The sequence below is a fragment of the Megascapheus bottae genome, chromosome 11, assembly GCF_031878675.1.
Source record: "Megascapheus bottae isolate mThoBot1 chromosome 11, mThoBot2.hap1, whole genome shotgun sequence".
NCBI classification, from domain to species: Eukaryota; Metazoa; Chordata; class Mammalia; order Rodentia; family Geomyidae; genus Megascapheus; species Megascapheus bottae.
In genome coordinates this window covers 43,354,454-43,382,176 of record NC_143519.1, presented here as the reverse complement: position 1 = coordinate 43,382,176, position 27,723 = coordinate 43,354,454, and the positions used below count along the sequence as shown (strand labels likewise).

The 27,723-nt window shown below is 40.0% G+C and overlaps 1 pseudogene; it reads right to left on the bottom strand.

Annotated features, from left to right (window-relative positions):
• Window positions 1-18,189: 18,189 nt before the first annotated feature.
• On the bottom strand, window positions 18,190-20,119 carry LOC150056966 (RNA-binding protein EWS-like; annotated as a pseudogene).
• Window positions 20,120-27,723: the final 7,604 nt, after the last annotated feature.

Genomic DNA, 27,723 nt, shown 5'->3' with positions numbered 1-27,723 from the left:
GCAACATGATGTCAACAAACTGAATCCAAAATTAAAATGCTCTTCTGGAAACATGAAGGAAACACAAAAGAAAGGTTAAGGAAAGGTGGCCTTGTGGAAGACCACTTTTGCAGGGTCATCAGTGTTACATGAAGTCGTTCAGATCAAAACTAGAGCAAGTTTATTAGAAGCTGGGAGTAGTGAAGGCACAGGGTTGTTCTGGTGGAATAGTTTCTCTGACACTGGGAGGCCAATTTCCTTACAGAAAATTAAAATCCCCCCCCCAAAAAAACCCAAAACATGAATTAAGACGCTCTGGTTTATGATCACAGTATCCAGCTCTGATCTGCTGCTTCACGTATGGGTATACCTTACAGTTGCAATGCAAGTAACCTCACACTCAGTCCCAGGTAAGCTCTGCTTGTGAGTTCTTGCCCGCTGCTCTTGTAGGTGTTTGTGTTTTTTCCCCTCTACTTTGTAAGAATCGATTGCCTGAGGGCTGTGGGAGATGGTGTTTATTTCTGACTTACTTCTTGATATTCCTATTAAGGATTTCTCAGCGATTTCAAATGCCTTAGGTCACTGCAGACTTTTGGCTCTGTGTCAGCACTTATGTAACACATCTTGGGAATAAGGCTGCGACTGTGTGCGATGCTTGGAAGGACAGGATACCCTCCGAAATTTATGCTCACACACAATCTGGTGTGTAGAAGCATTAAGAGGTGTGGTCTTTCGGAGGTTATTCAATGTAGTGGGATTAGTGCTTGCCCTTCTACCCTTTGTCATGTGGGGACACAGTAAGAAGGTGCCATCTTGGAAGCAGCTGTAGCCATATCTACCAGTGACTTGATCTTGGACATCCCCACATCCAAACTGTAGGAGCTAAATATCTGCTATTTATAAATGATCAAATCTAAGATATTTTATTACAGCAACACAAATGGAATAAGACAAAATGGAATTAGAAGAAGCACTCATTCTCTAGGGGAATTAGGGCAACTAGCAAAATGATTAGAACAAAGTTGGCAGTAAATCTTTTAGAGCAGGGCAATGTGACTATAAAAACCTTCGATACTGCATTCTTTCTATACAAGGAAACAACAGCAAAAACTCAAAAAGGGGGTGGGAGTTTGGCCTAGTGGTAGAGTGCTTGCCTAGCATGCACAAAGACCTGGATGCATGTCTCAGTACCACCAAAACTCAAAAAAGGTACAGCAGGTTGTTGTATAATTTCCCTTACTTTTTTTTTTTTTTTTGCCAGTCCTGGCCTTGAGCTCAGGGCCTGAGCACTGTCCTTGGACTTTCTCAAGGCTAGAGCTCTACCACTTGAGCCTCAGCACCACTTCCTGCTTTTTTCTATGTATGTGATACCAAGGAATCAAACCAGGGTCCTTGGTCATGCTCTTTGTGCATGCTAGGCAAGCACTCTACCACTAGGCCAAACTCCCGGCCCCATTCCTTACTTTGGATTATCCATAGCTTCAAGATGAAGTCCAATGTCTCCTCCCCCCTCTTTTTCTTTTGTTCTTGATGCATTCAATTACATAGGCAACGTTTACAAACTTGGGTGATTTTTTTTTCCTGTCTTTCCCTTCCTCTAGGATCAGGAGAAACTAGCTCTCTCCTATGCCAACACAGTCCAGGACTGCTTTATTTCCTGCATTAGCAATTCTGGCACAATCCTTACCTAAGCAGCTTCCTCACTCATTTTACTGGCTTTTGGATTTTGGAACAAGGAGAGGGAGATAAAAGTTATTTGGTGCTAAGGACTTTACAAAGACCACCAAGCCTGGACATTGTTGGACATGCTTTACCAGCTTTCCCTTCACATTTTTGTAAGCAAAGTCCTATTAACTAATAGCACAGGAGTGTGTGTGTGTGTGCCTTAGTGTATGCATGTACACCTGTATGGTAGATTTCCATGTACTACATTCCTGGTTATTCCATGTGTCTTTATTTTTCAGTCAGGGTCTGGGTGCCCTGAGCTTATTCACTCAACACTGTTAAAAAATTACAATAATCATATCATTAACCATTAATATTCATATCAACCTCATGGTATGGTTGGGAGGAATTCTGCTTATGAATATAAAGTCCTTAGAAAGACAGCCCAGAGTATAATACATGCTGTGTATGATTATTATTTCATGTATCATTCCAGGCCCCAGGCTTAGAGCTTGAATAAAGCAAGGCTGTAGTCCATAGCTAGAAGTTAATTATCTAACAAGTAATACACAATAAATTAAATAGAAGTGTCTCCAACAGACTTAACTTTCCATTTCTTTTCAGCCCACACAAGTACATGAGATCTTGGGACACACTTGACCATAGAATGTTGGGCATGACCATCAGCTTGGCTGGGACAGGTTTTTATTTGAATGATAAAGCTTGTGTGTACAAGTGGATTATGTCCTATTTATTAATGTTGACAGTGTGACCTATGAGTTCTTGACATAAATCCAAGATTATTTCACTTCCTGAATGCAGCTCTTTCCTCCTGAGCGGTCAATGGGTTTTCCAGAGGACAATTTGCCAGCTCCATAGTCCAGCGAAGCTCAGCATGCTCCTGAGATTGGTGACTTAATTAAACTGTATGCCATCTTATTAATTCACCAATGGCAGTTTGTGCTAATTGAGAGTATTCTTACAGCCCTGATCCTCCTTAATATTTGTATCCAAAGTAATACCAGAAAAGCAGGGGTGTTTACTTCAATTTAAGACTAATAAGAGCAGGGCATATCTTTGAATACTTTAGAAAGATGATCTACTCAAACAGATTACCTACTCTATTCGTAGCAAAAGGTGTAACTGGACATTTCTTTCCATATGAAAGAGCATATTGTGATAGGCTGTAGTTAGCTCCTTTCAGGTGTATATTTTAATTTTGGAACACAAACTGCAATGGTATATAAACTACACTTAAAATTAGGTATAATAGAAAAATCAATTTTGAGTATACAGCTGTTGAGGTTTTTCTTTTTTGTTACTCTGGAGGTGATGCACAGAGGGATTACAATTGCATGAGTCAGGGAATGTGAGTACACGTCCTTCACACGGTGTGTCCTGTTCCCTCACTCTCTTCCCGTCCCTCCCAGCTTCACCCACGAGGTACTCAGTTCACATTCATCCATGTCCAGTGAGCGCCACTGCTGCACTTTCACTCCTTTCCCCTCAAATGTGGTACCTCCCCAACCCTCCCGAAGATATACAACTGAATACACTCTACATAAAGAAAAATGGCAGAATCATCAAGAAAGAAATATTTCAAAACAATGTTCAGAAAAAGAGAGCTTTTTTCTTAAGTTTTGACGTAACATACATACCACACATACTTCTTTAAAGTCATCATTATCATAAGACAAGATGTGGCTGTATTCATCACTCCTAAAGATGCCTTTCTTGGGGCCGGGAGTTTGGCCTAGTGGTTAAAGTGCTTGCCTAGCATGCATAAAGACCCGGGTTCGATTCCTTGGTACCACATACATAGAAAAAAGCCGGAAGTGGTGCTGAGGTTCAAGTGGTAGAGCTCTAGCCTTGAGAAAAGTCCAAGGACAGTGCTCAGGCCCTGAGCTCAAGCCCAGGACTGGCAAAAAAAAAAAAAAGATGCCTTTCTTTCAACATCATCATCATCATCATCACATCCCCTTTCTCTCTCTCTCTAATAATTGATTTCTGCTTTCTGTCACTGCGTATTGGCCTCTAGAGTTTTATAGAAGTAGAATCATACAACATGGAAACCTTTATTCAGCGTAATTATTTTGGATTTACTCATGTTGTTACATGTATCAATAGTTCATTCTTTCCTAGCACTGATTAGTACTCTCCTGTATGAGATACTGCCATATGTCCATTTACTGATAGACATTTGAGTAGTTTTCAGTTTTCAGCTGTAAAATTAATTTATTGATTATTATCTGAAAGTGGTTGTATGGATTTGCTTTCATACCATTGTAAAGTAATAATAATTTTGAAGTATTGCTTTCATTTGGTATACTCTAATACTCCAAGCTTTCCCAAGTTTGTGAAGATTTTTTAAAAATCTGTGTATGTATGTAGGTAGATAGGCATGTACGCATATACATACATGCATATCTGTCTGTCTGTCTATCTATCTATCTATCTACATTTGCCAGTAGTGGGGCTTGAACTCAGAGCCCCAAGTGCTGTCCCTTCAGTTTTTCACTCAATGCTTGAGCCACATATACACTACTGGCTTTTTGGTGGTTAATTGGAGGTAAGTGTCTCATGGACTTTCCTACCTGGTCCGGCTTTGAACTGTGATCTTCAGATTTCAGTCTCCTAAGTAGCCAGAATTACAGATGTGAACTACTGGTCTGAATTTATTTATTTATATCATGTTTAGATAGTTGTACAAAGGGGTTTCAATTCAACATGTCAGATTCCGAGTGCAATGCCTCTTGATCATCTTCCCGTAACTTCTCTAACCTCACCGATAGATGAGGCCGAAGGATTTTCAAGGGATATCTCTGTATGCAATCTGCTATTTGCTTTTGTAGGTGATTTCTGGACAACATGTGAATCTATCATTTGTTGGACTAAAAGAATAAAACAAAATCATGTAAAGATCAGTATACACTGTACGTCTTCAAGATTTCCTCATTAAAAAAACCCCTACACCCCTGAATTCCAGAAATCGAGACAAACAGTAGCAAAAGGTTTTCACTCTATAGCTAAGTAAGTATTTTGCCTAGCAAATTCACTTCCGCCCACCTGCAACAACTTGGAAGCAGGTGAGAGCTTTCGCTTTAATTACATAAACGGTATGAAAAATTTTAATGCACACCAAAGTGGTGTTAATTATCACAAAATTAAGATAGACAAGTGGCAGAATTGTGTGTTCAGAGCACTATAGTTGACATTTTTCTGCTTGTTTTGAGTATGTAAAATTGTTAGACTTTTTTGTTTAGATTATTCATTTTTCATTATGATGAGTGCTCCATCTTCCCCTATCATTTCTCTAGAGAAAATATGCAGCTTGGCTATTAAAGTTAGATGGATAGACAGATAAGCAATAGGAAGACAGAAAAATAGAACACACATAGATTATAGATGGGTCAGCACAGAGATGTTAAGGCAACACATAGATTGTTAGGTTGGTACGTAGACAGATGACAGATGATGATAGATAAAACGGTAGCTATAGATACATGAGAGATAATGATGGATATAGATAGATTATAAACAGATGACATATGAAGGTGATATAGTTAGGTGATATATGACAGAGGATGGTAGATAATGGATGCATGATCTGTAAATAATCATAAAAAGGAAACTGCTTTCTTGCCATGAGAAGGTGAGATGAGCATCAGTGAGCAATACATGAAAGCATGGTAAGATGAGTAAACAATCCACAAGCAATGGAATGAAGAGTGACCGGAAGGAGAGCGTCCTGAGCTAGCTCCATTCTAGCCAGGTCCTGTGGTAAAGCGGAGTGGCGGGGTGAGTGAGGGTACCGAAGGAGGGAACAACAGCTCCTAAATTGCAAAGACTGAACACAGTAAGAATTTCTTTCTTTTTCCTGCTCCGTGTCCTTTATATGACTATAGGGAGCAGTATTCTTGTTTGTTACACAGTCACTGTCATGGAAATTGCTGGCACTAGTGTATGGAGAATAAAGAAAGCTGGGGAGGTTTAGCACTGTTGATGCAGAGCTCTGGCTTGAAAGCACATCACAGTGTTTTCCCTCCCAGCTTCTTGCTCAGAATGAGTCCAAGGGCTCTGCCTAACCACAAGGGGCCACAGATGAGGAGAGAAACAAATATTCAGTAAATATGAATGGGGACAATCACTCTCTTCTTCCTTTCTTTTTTATATATTTTTATTGTAATTAATAAAAGGGTTACATGATATTTGCCAGATAGCAGGTGCATTAATTCACATACATTGATACCCTTTCACATGTCTTGGTACCCATTACCCTCCCCCTTCGCCCCCGGTCTTGGTTTTCCCCCCTTCCCTATCAAATTTCAAATAACCAAATACAAATAAATTCAATATATGAGATAACAAAGTGAGACACTGTAACAATATGAGATACCCAAGGGACAGCAAAGGAGATGAGAGACAACATAGTACATTAAGGACAACAGTCATTCGTTATATGGTTTTTGTTTCAATATCCTGGAGGTCCTTTCAATTAGCTTCTTACTATATGGCCTTATGTATCAAGGTTTTGCTCTATTGCATATCTCTGCTAGTAGAGCCCAAGGCTTCTACTGATTATGACAAATGAGGGAAACCATTGAGTCTAAGTTCCTTTGAGTCTGGCTTACTTCACTTAATATGATTTTTTCTAAGTCTTTCCATTTCCTTACAAATGGGTCAATGTCATTTTTTTCTGACAGCAGCATAGAATTCCATTGTGTACAAATACCACATCTTGTGGATCCACTCATCAACTGAGGGACATCTAGGTTGGTTCCATATCTTTGCTATGGTGAATAGTGCTGCAATGAACATTGTTGTGCTAGTGGATTTAGTATGCCCTAGATTCTGGATGGTTGGGTAAATGCCAAGTAGTGGAATTGCTGGGTCATAGGGGAGTTCTATGTTTAGCCTTTTGAGGCACTGCCACACTGCTTTCCATAGTGGTTGAACGAGTTTGCACTCCCACCAACAGTGTAGTAGTGATCCCTCCTGGCCACATCCCCTCCAGCATCTGTTATTATTCATTTTTCTGATCCTGGCCATTCTAACTGGAGTGAGGTGGAATCTTAGAGTTGTTTTGATTTGCATTTCTTTTATGACCAGAGATGTTGAGCATTTCTTCATGTGTCTATAGGCCATTTTTGTTTCTTCTTCAGAGAAGACTCTCTTTAAGTCTTTGGCCCATTTTTTTTTTATTTTTTTATTTATTTATTTTATTGTAATTAGTAAAAGGGTTACATGATATTTGCCAGATAGAAGGTGCATTAATTCACATACATTGATACCCTTTCACATGTCTTGGTACCCGTTTCCCTCCCCCCCACACCCCCCACCCGTCTTGGTTTTCCCCCCTTTCCTATCAAATTTCAAATATCCAAATACAAATAAATTCAATAAATCAGATAACAAAGTGAGATACTATACCAATATGAGATAACCAAGGGACAGCAAAGGAGATGAGAGACAACATAGTACATTAAGGACAACAATCTTTGGCCCATTTTTTAATGGGATGGTTGTTACTTTGGAGATTAGTTTTGGAGTGATTCAATTTTTTGAGTTGTTGATATATTTTAGATATGAGGCCTTTGTCTGTTGTTTGGTTGGTGAAGATCTTCTCCCACTCTGTAGGCTTCCTAATTAATTTACTAGCTATGTCTTTTGCCATACAAAAGCTCCACAGTTTAATGCAGTCCCACTTATCCAGCCTTTCTCTGATTTGTTGTGTTTCTTTGTCCTTATTAAGAAAGTTTCGACCTGTGCCAAGGAGGCCTAGTGTATCTCCTATTCCTTCCTGTAAAGTTTTCAGTGTGTCAGCTTTGACCTCCAGGTGTTTGATCCATTTGGAGTTAATTCTAGTGTAGGGTGACAAAGAAGGATCCAGCTTTAGTTTTCTGCAGGTGCTTAACCAGTTCTGCCAGCACAACTTGTTGAAGAGGCTGTCTTTCTTCCATTCTATTTTTTTGGCTCCCTTGTCAAAGATTAGGTGGCCATAGGTCTGTGGTTTAATATCTGGGTCCTCAATTCTATTCCATTGGTCATCAGGCCTGTTCTTGTGCCAGTACCAAGCTGTTTTGATAATTATAGCTCTGTAATAGAGTCTAAAGTTTGGTATTGAAATTCCTCCTGCGCTGTTCTTTCTGCTAAGAAGTGTATTTGCTATACGGGGTCTTTTATTATTACATATGAAATTTTGAAATGGCATTCTTCTTCCTTTCTTTTCTCCTATTTGGGGGTGGTGGTTCTCGAGTTTAGACTCAGGGCCCCATGCCTGCAATGCTTTCTACTATACAAGTCCTGCGTGTTTCTCTCTCTCTCTCTCTCTCTCTCTCTCTCTCTCTCTCTCTCTCTCTCTCTCTCTCTCTCTCTCTCTTTCCCTCTCTCTCTCTCTCTCTCTCTCTCTCTCTCTCTCTTTCCCTCTCTCTCTCTCTCTCTCTCTCTCTCTCCCTCTCTCCCCCCTTCCCCTCTCTCTTTCCCCATCTCCCCCTCTCCCTCTCTCCCTATCTCTCCTTCTTTCTCCCTCTCTCTCCATTTTCTCCCTCTCTCTCTCCTTCCCCCTCTCCCCTTTTCTTACTTAGCCTCTTTTTACTTCGGTTATTTTTTTAGATAAAGCCTTATATTTTTTCCCAGGCGACCATTGACCCCAGTTCTCCTTTCTAAATCTTCTACATTGGTTAGATTAAAGGCAAAACCAATCATATACACCTTGTTTGCTGGGTAGGGGGTCTTTTTGTCTGGTGTGTATTTTTAATTTTTTTTTTTGTCAGTTGTGGGACTTGAACACTGGGCCTGGGTGCTGTCCTTGAGCTGAACTGCCCTCCCCTTGAGCCACAGCGCCACTTCCGGTTTTCTAGTGGTTAATTGGAGATAACAGTCTCATGGACTTTAGTGCCTGGGCTGCTTTTGAACTGTAATCCTCCAATCTCAGCCTCCTGAGATTACAAGCGTGAGCCACCGTGCCTGGGTCTGGTCTGTCTTTGAACAACGATTTTTCCTAATCTCTACCTCCCAAGTAGCTGTAATTACAGGAGTGGGTCATCATACCCAACCACCTTTTGCCCTTTTGTTCAACTGAATACCATTTATCTTTTATCCAACACAAAAGAGAGACAGACTTTCAAACATCGGATACAAAATAACCCCTGAACCTGATCTTGTCATCAGGCTCAAAGTTTACAAAATTTAGAATCTATGTGTGATCTACTAATTTCCTCAGTGCCTGGGTGCAAACTTTGGTACTTTTGACTTCCTGGCTTAGGAAGGAGAAAGTCTTGAGAAAGTCTTCCATAGGGTGTTAGAGAGATGGAACCCCAACATTATTGGATGGATTGCTTTCCCTATCTGGCCTGGCCTGGCTGGCTGTTCTTTTGTGGTGGAAAGATTGTGGAATGGATTTGGGAAGGAAAGAACATGTGATTTTGTGGCATAGCTTGCATTTTCCTTTTAAGTTAATTTGTTTTAAACCTCATATATAAAATTATAAGAACTGTAAAGGTAAGTAGAGCACTGTGAGATGTGTAATACGTGCATACATGGAAGTTAAACACATGTATCTCTTTATTTGCCATTTTTTAATGGTGAAAATATCCTATATCCTTTCTTCTAGTTTTCAAAATAAAACAGTTCCTAATTGTTACCTATAACAAATACTTTTACAAGGGACTGCATGGTGATCTGAGAATTTGGGGAAGACAGTTCCTTTAGCATTTTCTTTTGGGGTGCTTTTTAGCAGTACACACTGATTATAATGTTCTCTTCAGTTATCTGTCCGCATCACAAACTATTCCTGGGCTAGTGGATTCGAACAACAACCACTGTATTTATTGACTTTCTTTTTTTTTTTAAATGTATTTTATTGTCTGGGTGATATGTAGAGGGGTTACAGTTACATTGGTCAGGTAGTGCGTACATTGATATAATTTTGAACACTGATACTCCTTCCCATGTTTTTCTCCCACTTTCCCTCCTCACACCCCCTCCCACTCATCTCCAGTTTTGCCACATGATCTGGGTAGGTGGGCCATCAGGGGTAGCTCCACTGAGGCTGCAGGGCATTCGAGGGCAGCTTTCCTGGGCAGGCACACTGGTGCTGGCTGTGTGCTGGGCTCACAGGGCCAAGGGCTTCTGTGATCTTCCTCTAGCCTTTCCACATGAGGGCTTCTTACAGCAGGGATCCTGCAGGGGAGTCAGACTTCTCATAAAAATACAAAAGCAAAAGTTGCCAGGCTATTGAAAGGCTTATGCCTGGAACTGGTTACCTCTCATGTCTGCTATGTCCTATTGACTAAAGCAAGCCACAGAGTCATCCAAGGTTCAAGAGCAGGTGACTTCCTGCAGTGTTCTCAGGAAGCAGATTACTGTAGATGAACTTCACTTGACCTAGAAATTCTATCCATGGGGAGTTCCTTTCTAAGAGAAGGATGTCAGGTATGGAGGACAGTTCCTCCACAAAGACGCTTATAATAGCACTCACCATGGGAACACACTAATGTCTGCCTAGAGCTAATGTTGTGTAGTATGACCCATGAAACATTCACCAAAAATGTCACATACAGCTTTCAATGACATGGAACACCATTTATTAAATGTGAAGAAAGGTTGAAAGCAAAACAGCACGTCACAATTTTATTAAAAAATACAAAATTTGGGGCCAGGAGTTTGGCCTAGCAGTAGAGTGCTTGCCTAGCATGCACGAAGACCCAGGTTTGATTCCTTGGTACCACATACATAGATAAAAAAAAAGCTGAAAGTGGTGCTGGAGCTCAAATGGTAGAGCTCTAGCCTTGAGAAAGCCCAAGGACAGTGCTCAGGTCCAGAGCTCAAAGCCCGGACTGGCAAAAAAAAATACAAAATTTTCCGGGTGTCATTGGCTCATGCCCCAAATTCTAACTTCTCAGGAGGCTGAGATCTGAGGATTGTGGTTTAAAGCTAGCCCGGGCACTAAAGTCCATAAGACTTCTCTCCAATTAACCACCAAAAGGCTAGAAGTAGATATGTGGCTCAAAGTCGTAGAGTACTAGTCTTCAGTGAAATCTCAGGGACAGCACCCAGGGCCTGCAGTCAAGCCCCATGACCTACAAAAACAAACAACTCCCCAAACACAACAATAACAACAACAACAAAACTCAAACAAAACCCATGCATGTATCAGAAATAGTTGGAGAAAAAAACATGAAGACATTAGTAATAAGCCTATTACTGTGACATATCAATAATGTTTTTGTATTTTGATATTTTAAAATATTTTCTTAATTTGTCTTAATTAGATATTTTAAAGGCATTTCAAAAATAGACAAGGAAAATATTTTTTGTGTTATATGTTGTTTTATAATTGATAAAACTGAGAAGGGAAACCATGTTAGTCCATTTTTTTTTCTGAAGCTATCACAACATGCCTGAAACTAGGTAATGTAAAAAGAACACAAATCTGTCACTGGTAGGTGTGGTAAGTAAGAAATTCAAGATTTATTGTTGGGGGATGATTCCATCTCTGCTTCCAACATGGTGCTCAGAACCTTGAGTCCTCATATGGCACAGGCATTTGTCCAAGAAAATAGTCTCACACTATAAAACCTTTTATAAGGCTGCCTGATCCCATTGTGAGCCACTGTGGTTTACCATTTCTGAAAGGCCCGACCTCTTCATATGTCTAATACTAATCACACCAGAGCTGTGGTGTGAGTTGCTTTGGGTTGTCAAACCACAGTCAAAATCAAAGGCCAGAAAAATTAATGGAAAGCAAAAGTTTGAATAAGAGACCCTAGAAATTGCAGCTGGCTGAACATGTGGCATTGCTGAGATTCTGGGAAGGCTGTAGCTCCAGGCTGCCTTGCTCAACTCATTTTGTAACCATGTCCCTATCTCCTAGAAGTCCTCTTTTTCACCCCTCTCATCATCCTAAGAGCACATTCACAAACCACACACACACACACACACACACACACACACACACAGACGCTCATACATATATGTATATTGACACACACATCTATACACATATAGTCACACATAAACACATATCCACACATATGTGCACATACACAAAACAAACACGCAAACATCCATATATAGATACATACACACACATAAGGATACATGCACATTCATATATACACGTGTGTGGGCATAAGCATGTTTGTCAACTTACACATATAAGCATATCCATACATGCATAAGCACACATACACATATGAGTTATAGGACTGGAATCTGTTCCTCTCAGGCCAGCCTTTTTTCATATATATATTTTATTGTAATTAATAGAAGGGTTACATTATATTCACCAGATAGAAGGTGCATTACTTCACAAACATTGACACCCTTTCCCATGTCTTGGTCCCCATTTCCCTCCCCCCATCCCCAACCCTCATCTTGTTTTCCCCCTTCCCTATCCTATTTCAAATAACCAATCAAGCATATATACAATATATCAGATAACAAGGTGAAATACTGTAACAATATGAGATGAGAGATAACAGTACATTAAGGACAGCAATCACTCATTACATGGCTTTTGTTTCTATAGCCTGGAGGTCCTTTCATTTAGCACCATGCTATATGGCCTTATGTATCTAGGCTTTGCTCTATTGTAAATCTCTGCTAGAAGAGCCCAAGGTTTCTACTGATTATGACGAATGAGGGAAACCATTGAGCCTAAGTTCCTTTGAGTCTGGCTTACTTCACTTAATATGATTTTTTCTAAGTCTTTCCATTTCCTTACAAATGGGGCAATGTCGTTCTTTCTGACAGCAGCATAGAATTCTATTGTGTATAAATACCACATCTTGTTGATCCATTCATCAACTGAGGGACATCTAGGTTGGTTCCATATCTTTGCTATGGTAAATAGTACTGCAATGAGCATCATTGTGCTAGTGGATTTAGTATGCCCTTGTTTCTGGATGATTGGGTAAATGCCAAGTAGTGGAATTGCTGGGTCATAGGGGAGCTCTATGTTTAGTCTTTTGAGGAACTTCAGGCCAGCTTTTTGAAATGGATTTCTTGCACTGGGCACCGTGTTCTCCATGGCATAGCACTTTCAGAATCCAGAATTATAGCAGTAAAATGGATTTTTCAAATTGGCTATGACACATGCAGAAAACTGAAGCTAGATCTTTATATATAACCTTGCACAAGAATCAACTCACAAGGAATCAAAATCTTCAGTGTAAGGCTAGATACCATGGAAATATGACAGGAAGGGGTAAGGGAAACACAAGGGTTCTAGGCATGATTCAAAACTGCTAAGATCCAGTATCACAACAAATCTCTGAAAGTCTGCATCAATGGAATTGCACCAAATGACAGAGTTTCTACATGGCAAAGAATGTGGCTAGAAAGATAAATAGGAAGCACACAGAATGGATGCAAATTTTTACTAGCTATGCATCAGACAAGGGCCTTATATCCAAAATATACTCATAGTGTAGAATATTATCTTTCTCCAAAATATACCCTCAAAGAAATAACCCAATTAATAAATGGACTAAAAGCCTAAAGGGAGACTTCTCAAAGTAAGAATGGCCTAGACACATGGAGAAATGTTCAACATCTCTAGCCATAAAAGAAATGCAAGTCAAAACATTGAGATTTTACCTCACCCTCGGTAGAATGGCCATTATCAAGAAAATTAGTAATAACTGATTCGGTGGGGAAGTAGCTTAAAGGGAACTCTAGAATAGTGTTGGTGGGAATGTAAACTGTTCAACCACTCTGGAAAGCAGTATGTAGTTCCTTAAAAGACTAAACATAAAGCTTCCCCTTGACCCAGCAACCCCACTCCTGGGCCTTATCCAATAGACGACAAATTAAGCCACACTAAAGCTATCAGCTCAACCATGTTCACTGAAGCAATGCTTACCATAGCCAAGCTATAGAATGAACCCAGATGGCCCTCAATGGATGGTGAATCAAAAAAATGTGGTATATATACACACAGCAGAATTCTATGCTTCCATCAGAAAGAATGGTATTGCACTATGTGTAAGGAAATGGAAAGACTTGGAAAAAATTATACTAAGCAAAGTAAGCCAGACTCAAAGAAACATATGTTGTAGGGTTTCCTTCATTTGTTGTAGATTTATAGGCAAATTCTACTTACAAGTAAACATACAGGATGGTGAAAGACAAAAAGATACACTCGCACATGACAAATTAAACAGGACTCTAGACATTCACACAGTGAGACCAAAGAAGGCTAGTTTTAGGAGAGGATCACAAAGGCTCAGTAACTATGTTTGTGTGATCATATAAAATGATATTTAGCTAGACAAATACCAAGAAATGGAAACAAGAAATGTTTTGTTATTTTGCTTTTTGTTTTTATTATATCCATTGTCACTGTTGTTGATATCTGTGCTTTTTGTCTTGTATGTATGTTTATCTGTTTTGTGGCAGGTATTGGGGAGCACAGAAATGGTAGGTGAAAGGGTGAACAAATGCAGCAGTGATACTCACTAGACACTATGTTGAAAATGAACTATACCACTTGTGGGAAAAAGGGTTAGGAGGAAAAAAACTAAGAGAAAGTAAGGGAAGAGATGATACTGTTTAAAAAGTCAGGTACTCAATACCTGACTTACATAACTGTGACCCCTTTGTGTATCACCTTTACAATAACAATAAAAATTGACTTTCATATTTGATGTAGAGAGCCACATATTTGAGGAAAAATAGCCATCTTTATTTCTGAATGTGTATGCTCACATTTAGGTTCAGTCTTCTTGAGTCACTAGACCATAACATAAAGGTTCAGAAACTACAGGCCACCATGTAATTGTGGGAAAAGACAGGGCTGTGTGGATGGGGATGTGGACGTTATAACCTTGCCCTGACCTAGTTTCTGACAGAGTGGCTGTGAGGATGGACACTGCTTGGTTGCTCTGGATCTACTTCTAACTGATTCTGAATGCCCTCCTTCATCTCTTGCCAAGAGTCAAAGTTGATGGATAGCTTTACAGGGGCAGTTATTCCTCCCTTGTGGTTGCATAGTGGGAAAGAACTCAGGGAATCTGAGTCATCAAGACAGAATGCCTGAATCTTCTATTTCTACACAGATACAAGGTACATCCTGGCTGTAGACTTATATGATAGGAAGCTACCAGTGTTGGTTGGTTTGGATCACTATAAAAAAATGTCATATGTGGGGTTCTTATCAAGAGCAGGAGTGTATGTCTCACAGCTCCAGAGGCTGAAGTCTGATGTCAGGTTGCTAGCTTGCTCATAGACCCTCTCCAGAGAATCCTTTTCTAGTTGGCATACTTCTGACTCTTTTATCTTCACATGGTAGAAGGGCAGCTAGCTGGCGCTTAAATCTCTTCCTATGAAGACACCGATCCTGCTCACAAGGGCCGCTGCCTGTGGCCTCACCATCTCCCCAAGGGTCCACTTCTAAAATATCATCACACTGGGATTAGACACAACTTCCAATTCACAACACCTCCTCACTACTAGAACTTTGGTTTGAGTGCCTGTGGATCATATCCTTCTTACTTCATCCATGGGATGTTGAGATTCAGGTGATTGCTCTGTCTCTACTTTTTCATTTGTAAAAGTTTTCCTTGATGATTCCTATTTTGTAAACTCTGGTGTGGGGTTAGGGATTTATATTCAAATCCTTATGTATGACAATGTCTGAGAGATAAGAGGGCTTACAATGAATTAGACTTTAAAAATCCTTGTAAGTTAATTGAAGTTTTGCTTCTGTAGATTAAAGACAAAGAGATATAGCTATAGGCTCTGTAAGTCATAAGGACAATTTTTAAGTCTATCCATGTCCCTGCAAATGACATAATATTATTCTTTCTGATCAGGAAGAATGATGGGTAAAATCCAATTGTAAGCCAGGCTCAGAGAGACAAAGGATACATGTTTTCTGTCCTCTGTGAAAGTTAGATCTCTTTCTCTCTCTCTCTCTCTCTCTCTCTCTCTCTCTCTCTCTCTCTCTCTCTCTCTCTCTCTCTCTCTCTCTATATATATATATATATATATATATATATATACATCTATATAATATATCTATCTATCTATCTATCTATCTATCTATTTATCTAGATAGATAGATATTGACATGATGAATTGAAACTCGGATGCATATTGTGCAAACTTAAGAGTGAGAAAGGGGTGGGTCCGAGTGTTGAGAGGGGTGACACTGATCAGCATATATTGTATTCATGAACTGTTTTGTTGAATGGCAACTCCTTTGTTCAAATACTTAACAATAATAAGAAAAAATATAATTACCATCTTTAAAAGATAAAGCTTCTAATGCTGAGATAATAATTGTTACTTAAAACGGGATCACTAAATTTAAGCTGACTGTTTTTGAGAGATTGCTGATATTATGAAACAAAAATCAGATGAATGGCTGAAAAAGTTTGGAAACAAATCACTTTCTACTTCGTGTAATTTGATTTAGTGACTGGGCAGAGTCAGTGTTCTATAAAGATTTGTAAAATCCTTTTTATTCTTCCGTTCTTTTATATTTGACCTTTCCTATTTGCTCATCATTTATCTTTCTTGTTTTTAACCTATTAAATTCCCAACTCATTTCTTGTCATCTATTATATATTTTGTATTTATTCATTTTATTAACCTTCAACTTTCCCCATTTTCCTTCTAGTCTAATAGACTTTGTTCAATTAGGGTATTTTTGGCTTCATGTAAAAACCCCCTACCATACTCTGTGGCTAAAACAACACACATATCCTTATTATTTTGTGTAAAATGAACTCTGTAGATATGAGAAGTCTATAGCTGGTTAAGATTGGATCTAAACAATGTATCCACGATGTACATTTTTTCCTTTTTACTCTCTGCTCTCTTTAGCCTGTTGGTTTTTTGTCGCAGGCACCATTTCTTATGCTGCTTATCTCAAGGCAATATCCAGCCCCAAAAGGAAGCCTACTTGTCATCTGTATCTTTTTATAATCAGCAAATGCCTTCATAGAAGCCCTTGGAGAATTCTTTCATGTTCCAGTAGTGAAAATTGCTCAATGTAACAATTCTGAAACCCAATTGTCAGCATGGGAATAGGATTCATGTTTCTGGCTTCCAAAATAAAATGCATAATTTTACAGTAATGAAAATCAGCCTGTCCATATAGGGACTCTTTGGGGATGAGGCAGTCATAATAGGAGGTACAGACATTTCGTCACTTATATAGAAGCTGGGATACTGGCTTTCACATTGCACTATGCTATCGACACCCTTAGTTTTTCTCCTGATGTTTCTAAATGATTGTGTGTTGCTTTTGGCTGGCATTAAAATCCCAAACCAACCAATTATTTCTCTGTAATATGGTCCATTAACTCACATGTAATCAATTATTTCTGTATTCAGACATAGGGATAAAATAGAATCCAGGTTCTGAAGTTGATAGGAACATTAATAGCAAAGCATTGAGGACGGAATTGGCACATGGAAGTAATCAATATATTGTATATGCATACACTCACAAGTTATTGCTCCAGTTATCCTGAATCCTCATTTCTACCTCCTTGGTCTAGGTCCATTGTGAAAATGGTCTTCTGACATTTGCTTGCAGGAGTCTTACTGGGAAATATTCTTGGAAACACACCCAAGGAGGTATAAGAGAACCTATCCTGGGGAAGTTGGGCCACAGAGAAGGTGTTTTAAATATGTCTCTGGTCCCAATGGGAACTCTGGATTGGTCATAGCCCTTCTAAATTACCCAAGATTGAAGTAAAGGGACAGGGCCTTTGCACCCCCACATCGGCCAGTCAATCACAGGGACTGCAGGGGCTGGATTACCACAGGAGGAAGCTCTTCTTTTGCTGAAGGAAAAACAAGTGAGGGCATCATTCTCTGAAGAAGGATGTTCTCAGAGCCAACACACTCACGTGCTGAGGATTCCACGAGTAACTCAGCACCGAAGGGCCAGGAATCTGGTCAAAGCTGGGGAACACATAGTCCCTTCTATCAGCTCTGTGTATGTGGAAAGGAGGATCACAATGCTAATCGAATGAAATAAGATGAATTGCTGGAAGCTTCCAATGTGATGACCTCTACCTGCAGTGAAAAATCAGCTTCAGGTCACCATGATGTTAAGTAAACCAGCAAGAGCTGAGCTGACAGCTTACTGGGGAAACCTCAATGCACTGTCTGGCTTATGACATGGCTCAGGATGGGAAATTCTGGTAAGTGTCTAGAGCTTCTATTAAAGGGAAAGGATACCTTAGCACACTTAGAAACCTTTAAAACGCAAAGAGATTTCTGAACACAATAGCCTGTCTTCAAAAGTCAAAATCTGAGTACGTCTAATGATTGAGATTAAGCTTTGCATTCTGCCTCGACTGCCAATGTCCAGCCCATGTTTAAAGATTTGTCTTAGATACTGTTTTTTTTTAAACCATTTAATTTGTTTTAATGTTTCTTCACAAATGGTGAAAAATACTGAAGTAGAGACAAGGAACAGGCATAATGTGGTGACCAGCATTATAAATATGGAATTAGAAATTTGAAACATTTTCTGGTTTAAAAAATGAATCTGGCAGTCAGTGTGGCTCTGCAGGCTGTGCTCTAGTAGGGCCGGTCTCTGCGCTCCTGCCCCTTTATCCATTGTCCCAGGTCCTCCACGTCCTCCTCTTCTTCCTCCTATTTGTTCCATCAAAGGTCCTAGGGATCCCCCTGTCCCCTCACATCTTCCTCTGTCGAAGCCATGGGCCCCCAGGCCTCTGCGCAGTGGCAGCAGCATCCCTCTGTCCCAGCGGGCGCATGCCACCCCCGTGCTGTTCATTGCAGGCTTCTTCCAGGCAAGAGAGACTTCAAGTTTGCTCCCTTGGCAATCTTTCCCATCAAACCCCTCCAGGGCGGCCTTGGCAGTTGGCGGGTGTTCATAGGACACTGTGGCTTCACCTTTGGGCTTTCCTGTTTCCTGGTCCAGGTTGATGTGGATCATGGGGTCCAGTTCTCGTGCTCATCTTCACAATCCCGCACTGTTTAAAGGGGTCTGCTAGATCACCAAGAGCCACGTTGTCATTAAGTGAAGTAAGCCAGAACCAAATTAGTACATATCTAGGATCCCCCTAGCAGGGGATTACAATAACTCAAAACCTAGGTACAAAAGACCATATAGGACGAGGCTAAATGAAAGCACCTCCGGGATATGGAAACAAAAGCCATATAATGAGTGATTGTTGTCCTTAATGTACTATGTTATTTCTCATCTCTTTTGCCATCCCTTGGTTATCTCATATTGTTACAGTATTTTACCTTGTTTTCTGGTATATTGTATATATATGTTCATTTGTTTATTTGAAATAGGATCGGAAAGGGGGAAAACAAGATGAGGGAAGGGGGTGGGGGAAGGAAATGAGGACAAAAACATGAGAAGAATTATCAGTGTTGGTGAAGAAATGCATCTTCTAGCTGGCAAATATAATGTAACCCTTCTATTAATTACAGCTTTTAAAAAAAGAGTCACGTTGTCATTTAATCCTTGCACTGTTGTCAGTGTCTTCATCGAGATCTGTGGGAGGGTCCACCAGGCTTATTGAAGCCACCTCACTCTCCCGCACTGCCAATTCCACCATGTCCTCCTCCCCACCCACCTCTGCTCAAGCCTCCATGATCAAATCCCCCTCCTCCCACCTGCTTGGGTTATCAGGGCCACTCATACTCCAGTTTTCTCCTAGTCTGGAAAATCCTCCAGATTCCTTCCCATAAACACCAATGCTACTGGGGTGGTCCTGTCGGAATGAACTCTGCTCCCTGTAGCTGCTGCTCTGTTGGCTATACTGACTTGGAGCCTGGCTGTAAGATCCAGTTGGGGGTGGGGTAGCTAGTGGGAGCTGCTTTGTTGACCATAGGTGTTCTGCTGAGAGTAACTGCTCTAACCATAACTGGTTGGCCATGTAGAGGACTAGCTGGTAGGAGGATAGGATGGCGGTGCAGTGACTGCTTGCATGGAGTAAACTCCCAGGAATCTGGGGATAACTGTAGTTACTTTGTCCATAGCCTAGGCTGGCCTGGTTATAACCCCCTGTGCTAGATTGAGGTTGACCAGTCTTGGCAGACTTGTTCCCATCTTGAGGCCTTGCAGGCACAGTGGCGGCGGCGGGCTGCCATCCATAGGTAGGATAAGCAGCCTGAGTGCCATATGCAGATTGAGCTGCATAAGAGGCCTGAGGGGTGGTGACTGTAGCAGTAGTGGTGTCCTAAACACCAGTGTTATAACCCTGGACAGGCTGGCTGTATGCCTGGCGGCAGTTGGAGTAGTATAACCAGTGGCAGGCTGTTCATAGGAAGTTGCATATGCTGTCTGCCTGTAAGTGGCACTAGTCTGAGCCTGGGTAAAGCTGACATCAGTAGGTTGTCCATAAGTTCTATAGCTTTGTTGCTTGTACACCTGGGTGGTCTGTGCATATCCTGGAGTTGGCTGGGTGGTGAAAGCACTGTAGCCCTGCTGGGTTGCTGCTTGGCTGTAGGTACTATAATCCATGGACACCATTTTCTCTCCTTCCTCCTCATTCTCTCAACATCCTTCTCCCTCTCACTTTCCCTCTCTCAGATACTATTTTTTTAAATTGTTATTATCTTAGGTAGTTTACAAAGGAGTTTCCATTTAATAAAGAAGTTTATGAATACAATATATCTTGATCAATATCACCCCTTTGCATTCTTAGAACCTAAACAATGTGCAATCAAAGGAATTATTGTATGTGCAAGGATGTATTGGAAACCACAAGAGCAGTTTCTGAGTTGATAAACACATGCACTTCAGTATTTGTGCAACAACTGGGTTCCATTGAAAGGGTCATAACTATTTTCAGTGCTCAAAGGGAGGTGATGGGAAAGCAACACCTTGTTTTTGCATCACGTATCTGGAGTTGATAGCTGAGTTAATTAGAAGACAGCTGCAACACACAGTCCTACCTGGAAATCAAGGTGTATGATTGCCTGTAGAACTTGCACTCATATTCTCTGGCTTTTTGTATATAAATTTGGAGAAGTATCTAGTAGAATAGCCATGAGAAGAAGAAAGTGTAGAGGGTAAGTCTTATTGGACTGAAAAGACTGAATTAATTACCAAGGAGGGAGAGCAAAGAAAACTCCCTCTCTTTTCTTTCTCCTTATCTTCTCTCTCTCCCTCTCACTCAGTTGCAGGCTCTTATGTGCCAGGCGATCATTTTGCCATATAATCATATCATTAGTTCTTAGAATTCTCTTTGTACAGATCTGGGGAAGCAATACAGTGTGCAGAGAAACTATTGGATATATCGACAGAAGACATAGATCCTGAGCTCTGCGTTCTTTTCTTGTTAGCTAGATGATCTTGGGTTAATAATACCATTTGTTGAGGCCACAGGCTTGAAAATTGACAAAAAGAAGGCACTAAAGTGAGGTAAGATTATGTGTTCACTGAAGTTTTTTCCTTATATATTCACAGTTTGTACAGTCACTTTCTGGAAGCCAGTGAGCCTTTCATATGCCCTATCATGAATGAATGATCAGAGTATCCCTTTGGGGACACTTTCCTCTCCTTGAATTACACCTGTGCTGTTTCTTATCCGTGTGTTTTGAGTGAAGTATGACTCTGGCTAGACTTTTAGATCATCCAATAATTTTTTTAATAGAAAATGTTCCTGTATGTTGCTATACTCTGGTGAGTCTAGAGATATCAAGGAAGGCTTAATAGCTGAAAACTTTGTGGGTGAAAAATTATATGCCCCATAACACTTAGAGATAGTGCTATCATATTTCCACTCATCAGTGTGCAGAATCTTATTTAATTGATATAAAAGGATGTCAATTTGAGCCAAAGTTGAATCCATTGATGAGATATAAACATGTTTCAGTCTTCTGTGTTTAGTAGGAAGGGTAGATTTTCTACACAAACTTGTTTTGCATATGAGAGAATAGTGGATTCATAGGAAAGAGTTGAATCAGTATTGGTAAGCTTTATCTAATAACTGAAATGTGAGGAGGAGGAGGAAACTGCAATTCAGATTTATCCCTGGGCCACTGGGCTGAGTTCTAGGCAATGAATATTATCCAAGAGTTGAGCATTGTATCTATCCTAGCCTCTAGAAACCTTTCCCTCTGCCAGGTGTCTCTGATACCTTGACAACATGTTAGCAAATGCATGAAATGTAAATATCCCCATGTCTTTATGGACCTATGGTAACAGGTGGTATACATAACTATAATGCCAATTACTTGTAGGCATTTGTTCTTTCTTTTTTAAATTTATGGCTTGCATGTTTACTTTGTACTTTTTAGAGAGTCTCAAAGTGCAAAATTCTTACATTTACAAACCAGTGGTTTATAGACCAAATCAGACCCCAGACATTTTTTTTATCTAGCTTGTTCAGTAATTATGTGCTAATTGGATTTGTTGTCAACACACACACACATACACACAACCAAACAAATACATGTCTACATATATTGATGTATCCACATATTAGTAAACACACCTTTTTTCCTGAAAAATAATGTACACTATTTCTGTCTTAGTCTTTTTTATGCTGCTCTAACAATACCCGAGGATGGTTAAATAATAATAAGAACAGATTGATTTCTTTGTTAAGGAGTGGGATAAAAAAACTTTCAATTGGGCCGGGAGTTTGGCCTAGTGGTTAAAGTGTTTGCCTAGCATGCATGAAGACCCGGGTTCGATTCCTCGGTACCACATACATAGAAAAAAGCCGGAAGTGGTGCTGAGGCTCAAGTGGTAGAGCTCTAGCCTTGAGAAAGTCCAAGGACAGTGCTCAGGCCCTGAGCTCAAGCCCAGGACTGGCAAAAAAAAAAAAAAAAAAAAAAAAAAAAAAAAACCTTTCAATTCACCAACCAATTTGTGAGTGCATTGCATCTTGATCCATTTCATGCTGGTCAGTCCTTTCCCTCAGCCCTCCAAACTCCACCAGTCCCCTCAAGTTACCTAGTCCTATTTTTATCTTCCTCATAGTATAATTTTAGATGCTAAAAGTCCAAGATCAAGAACCTACACGTGGTGAGAGCGGAAGAGTTGCCGCATCATCCTAAGATAGAAGGCGGAAGGGCAAAGAACCTGAGACCAAGAAGCCACAAGCCCTTTGAATCTTGGCATTAACCCATTCACCATCATAGAGCCTTTTCGACCTATTACACCTCTGAGTAAGCCCCACCTCCTGGCACGGTTACACTGAGATATAAGTTTATGATGCATGCCTTTTTGTGTGTGGGGGGGCACTGGACCTAGACAGGCCATAGCAATTTTCCAACGCTGTGGGCGGAGATGCTCTGAGGAACTCCTGGTACAGAGCAGGCACTCTACTTACCTGAAATCTTAAAGCTATCAAGCTTCTGCTTGTGTTTCCTCTTGATGGCTTTTAAATCTAGAACGTATGTGCAGAGCTTTCCTTTTGGCATATCTTTCTCAATCTAAACAAAATACGTACCCCCGAGCTCTTGCTCTGTTATGGGATGTGCAAGACGGTAAGTGTCAAAACCATGGAACCAAAAAGCACTGGAGCCCTTCTCATTGCTCAGAGATATGGAACTATTTGTGATGGCAGAACTCGGCTCTACTCACAAGGGAGCAGCTACAATGATGTCCAAGCTGATGTCCAGTGACAAGCTGCCCTGTCCTTGGCTTTCCACATGTATAGCATAGGGTGGGCAGTGCAGATGGGAAGTCTTTTGGGGATGGCTTGGGTGGTGAAGAGAATGTCTTAAAAACACACTGTTGGGGTTGGGGGAACAAAGCTTGCCTTAAAAAGAAGCACTTTGAGGAGAGTATTCAGCTATATATAAGATAAAAAGAAGAACTTGAAACGGTTATAAAATTTTGGTTGGCCACAGTGGCTCAGGCCTGTAATTCAAGCTCGTTGGGAGGTAGAAACCAGGAAATTATCTTTTTAGGGGTCTAAAAGTTTGTGACTCCATCTCAACGCATGGCTGGGCACAGTGGTACGTGTGTGCTGTACCAATTGCTGGGGAAACAACGACTGGGCACAGTAGCTCATGCCTTTCACCTTCAGTGACATGGGTAGCACAAGTAGAAGGATTATAGCCCAGGCCAGTCCGACATACAGTGAAACCTTACTTCAAAAATAAAAGGTAGGGACCTGGAGTTTGGCCTAGTGGTAGGGTGGCTTGCCTAGCATGCACGAAGATGTGCGTTTGATTCCTCGGTACCGCATACATAGAAGAAGCCGAAAGTGGTGCTGTGGCTCAAGTAGTAGAGCATTAGGTCTTGAGAAAGCCCACGGCCAGTGCTCAGGCCCTCTGTTCAAACCCAGGGACTGTCAAACAAAATGTGTATGTAGCATCTGCTTAGCAAGCCTGAGGCCCTGAGTTGATTTCCCTGTATGGCAAAAAAAGAGCAGTTATTAAATTTAGTATTGTATCAGTAGTACACTTTTAAGTAACAACTCCTGGGAACATCATAATATTATTGATGGACAGAGAAATTTGAGGAAATGGTTTAAATTCCTCAAGTGATTATCCTGTTTGTTTAATTTTTAAAGAGGCATAAAAGATGGCCTCTTTCTTTTTTCTTTCTCAAAGCTCTCTCTTAACGACTTTATTCAAATCGAAATTCTTTCTCTGGAGTATAAAATGTATGAGTCAGACTCACATTAAGTCAAGTCCAGCAAGAGAAATGGGCATTGTTTAATGAAAGCAATTTCAAGTTCTGGCAAATCAGTTAAACCTCCCCCTTTTGCATCTAGCATGTTAATCCCTGAGTGGGGGGAGGGGTTCAGAACCGCCATCTTCTCTTCTGGTAGTCTTTCATGTTAGGTCATGAATAACAGATCAATCTCTCTGTCATTCATCTTCGTAGATGATGCTCTTTTTCTGTGAGCAATATTATGGTTCCCATTTTCTTTTTCTTTCCAACTAGCTGTGCAATTCATTTTGTTTTCCCCTTTTGGGATATTTAAAGGCAAGTTGGTGATTATTTTCAGCTATTGCATCCCTGGTGAGGCCAATTTCTTGAGAAGGCTATTTACAGAACTAGTTCTTTCAGCTCCAGCCTGATCCACCAGTCTGATCCATTGTAGGTGGAATTCGTTCAGGGTAAGTAGTTCTTTCAGCACATAACAATCACCCGGGGTCAGCCTCACTGACTTCTGAGCATATTTTCAGCACACAACTTGGGCACTAATAGGGATTGCTGAGTTGGTAATAATCCCAACTCTATAAAAAAAAACTCAACTGTTAATCAAATAGTTTCTGACACATTCCCATCTTGATTTTCTTCCTTCCTAATTCTGTGCAGAAATAGAACCAATGTTTATTTCATAAGCACTGAAATGTGGCATGAGAGGTTGGGTAGTTCTGTGATAACTCAAGAATTGGATGATACTTTTTTTGTATTGCTGGATGTAATAGATGTAAGAATTAGGAAGAAGAAATTACCTTTCTCAAGAAATTTTTGGTAATAAGAAAAAAAATTGTGATTTCTATACAAGCTACACATAGTTAGATATAAATATATGTGCATTTATGTAGTACATATGTTCCTTTTTGTATGTGTTTTATGGAATTCCTTATTATTTTGTAATCACATATGCACAAACATAACACAAAACCTGCAGTTGATTGACAAGTGAGATCCTGCACATGGCAAATGAATCTGATGTTTCATCCAGTGTTTAGCATGGGATGACTTAGAAAGCCTACTTGTCTGTGAATTTAAATTTGGGTATGCTTTATTCTAGATCTGTAGGAAAAATAATATCCCCTTAACCGAAAGTAATCAGGACCTGTGATTATTTGTGAAACTGAAGTAGCTTTCAGTGGTTGCTGGTGGAAGTAGAGCTGTGGCTCAATGTGGTAGAGTGCTAGCTATGAGCATAAAAGCTCAGGGACAGTGCTCAGTACTTGAGTCCAAGGCCCATCACTGACCAAAAAAATGATTTGTGGAATATTTGCAATCCTTAATAGATAGGAAGTGCCGAGGAAATTTCTGTTTAATAACCAAAGAGAACAAAACCTGCCATTTTCTGGGTACTCTATAACTGGTGTGAGCCTCAGTCATCAGGGAATCCCAGCCAGAATCACAACAGCAGTTACACAAAGTTTTGCTTCTCTTTTTCTTTGGAATCCAGGTATGTTTGGTCTCTGTTGTGGTTTCTGTGTTTGGCTTCTTATCACCATTGCAACTGTATTAGGAACTAGCATCTTTCAGTAGTTATTGGATCCTAAGGATGGAACCTTGCTGAATGGGATTAGTATCCTATTAAAGAAAGAATCTTCAGAACATGTAGTAAGAAGATATTATTCATGAAAAAGCTAGTTCTTACTAGCTACCTAATTTGCTAGTGTCTCAATCTTCCACTTGCTAAACTGCAGAACTATGAAAAACAAGTCCTGTTTTATGGATGGTACCAAGCTTCTATTTTGTTACAGTAACACAAATGAGCTGTGACAGTAGCTCTAGCTCTTATACAGGACCGTGCAACATGATCTGAATTTTCCTTTAAGGTGTGTTTTTGGTACAAAAGGCTGATCTTTATTGTGTATAAATTTAAGTCCTCAGAATAGTTAGTATATTCTTATTTTGAAGTCTACTCAATGTTGAGTCAGTCTAGCCATGAGAACAGAAATCTCTTTGATAATAATAGTTAATAAGAACATTTTGGTGGGTTAGAATGTAAATATTTGCCTTATGTAAATCTATCTATCTATCTATCTATCTATCTATCTATCTATCTATCTGTCTATCACATTAGTTTTTTTTAACCCAGGCTCTTTGTTTTCATTGTTTTCTATGAGAAGGTGTAATGGTATGAATTTCAAGTCTGGTAGGAAAGATGGTTTATACCATGGATAAGTAGAAAATCCAGTTTGAAAAAGTTGGTTCCAAGAGCTCATAAGCATACTGTCTATTGAGACTGATACAATTTTAAATCATCGATTTTCAACTACTAATCTTTCAACAGTATATAGTATCTGTGAAAAAAAATTAAGCTTAGCTAAGAATTTTAGTGATAACAGCACTAAGTGTAAAATAGCACTTACAAAACATTTATTGTGTATTAGCCACTGTTCGCTGTTCACAATGGATTATCCAGTACCCATGTGAGTTATGCTGCTGTGCAGGTGAGGGTTCCAATTATGTGACTCCTTCAAACAACTATCTTACAGTTTAACAACAGGAATACCTGAAAGCAGGATCATGTGGAGATAGGAAATGTGGGTGGATGCAGTTATACTATTCAATGTATGTCTGATCACTGGAATTAGGAAATTGGAGGGGATGGTGGGGTTAGGAGAGATGGGGGAGGATGATGGGAGGGGTGATGACATTGATTGGGTTGTGTTGTATTCATAACCTAACCTGTTGAATTAAAATCCCTTTGTGCAGCTACTTAAAGATATTTTGAAAGGAAACAGATTTTAAAAAGTTATTCTCTTTCTTTGAGCTAAGGTTTTCTAAGAACATTTTTTTTGTTTTCCGCTATAATGTCACATCTAAGAAACAATAGTCTTAGAAATATTCCAGCTAGCTCGTAGTCATGTGTATAGAACATAAACATCAACATTGGCAAGATAGTTTGCAGAATGTCTATCAAGGATCCAGAGGAAAATGCTAGGCAGTCATGATATATTTTTTTTCTCTTTTGTTATTGTTTTGTGTATGTGCTGGTCCTGAGGTTTGAAATCAGGGCCTGGATGCTATCCCTGAGCTTTTGAACTCAAGGCAAGTGCTTTAGCATTTGTGCTAGAGCTCTACTTCTGACTCTTTTTTTGGTGGTTAATTAGAGGTAAGAGTCACATGGCCTTTACTACCTGGGGTGGCTTTGAACCATGGTCCTTGGATATCAACCTCCTTAATAGCTAGGTTTATAGTTATAAGCCACTGGTGTCTGGCATGGTTATGGCATTTTAATCCCCAAACACCATATAGTTGCGAAGCTGATGAGGTGAAATATGGAATATCAGACTTATTTAGCAACATTCCCAAATTTGAAGTTAATAGTAGGCTAGACCTGAAGAATGGCAGCCAGCATCTGTGGCCACACTTACCATGACATCTCTAAGGGATTCTTCTCTTTCTTACTGATGCCTATGGGGTTGAAAAGGCACAACTAGTTACCTTTGGCAATGGCTTGGTGAGGG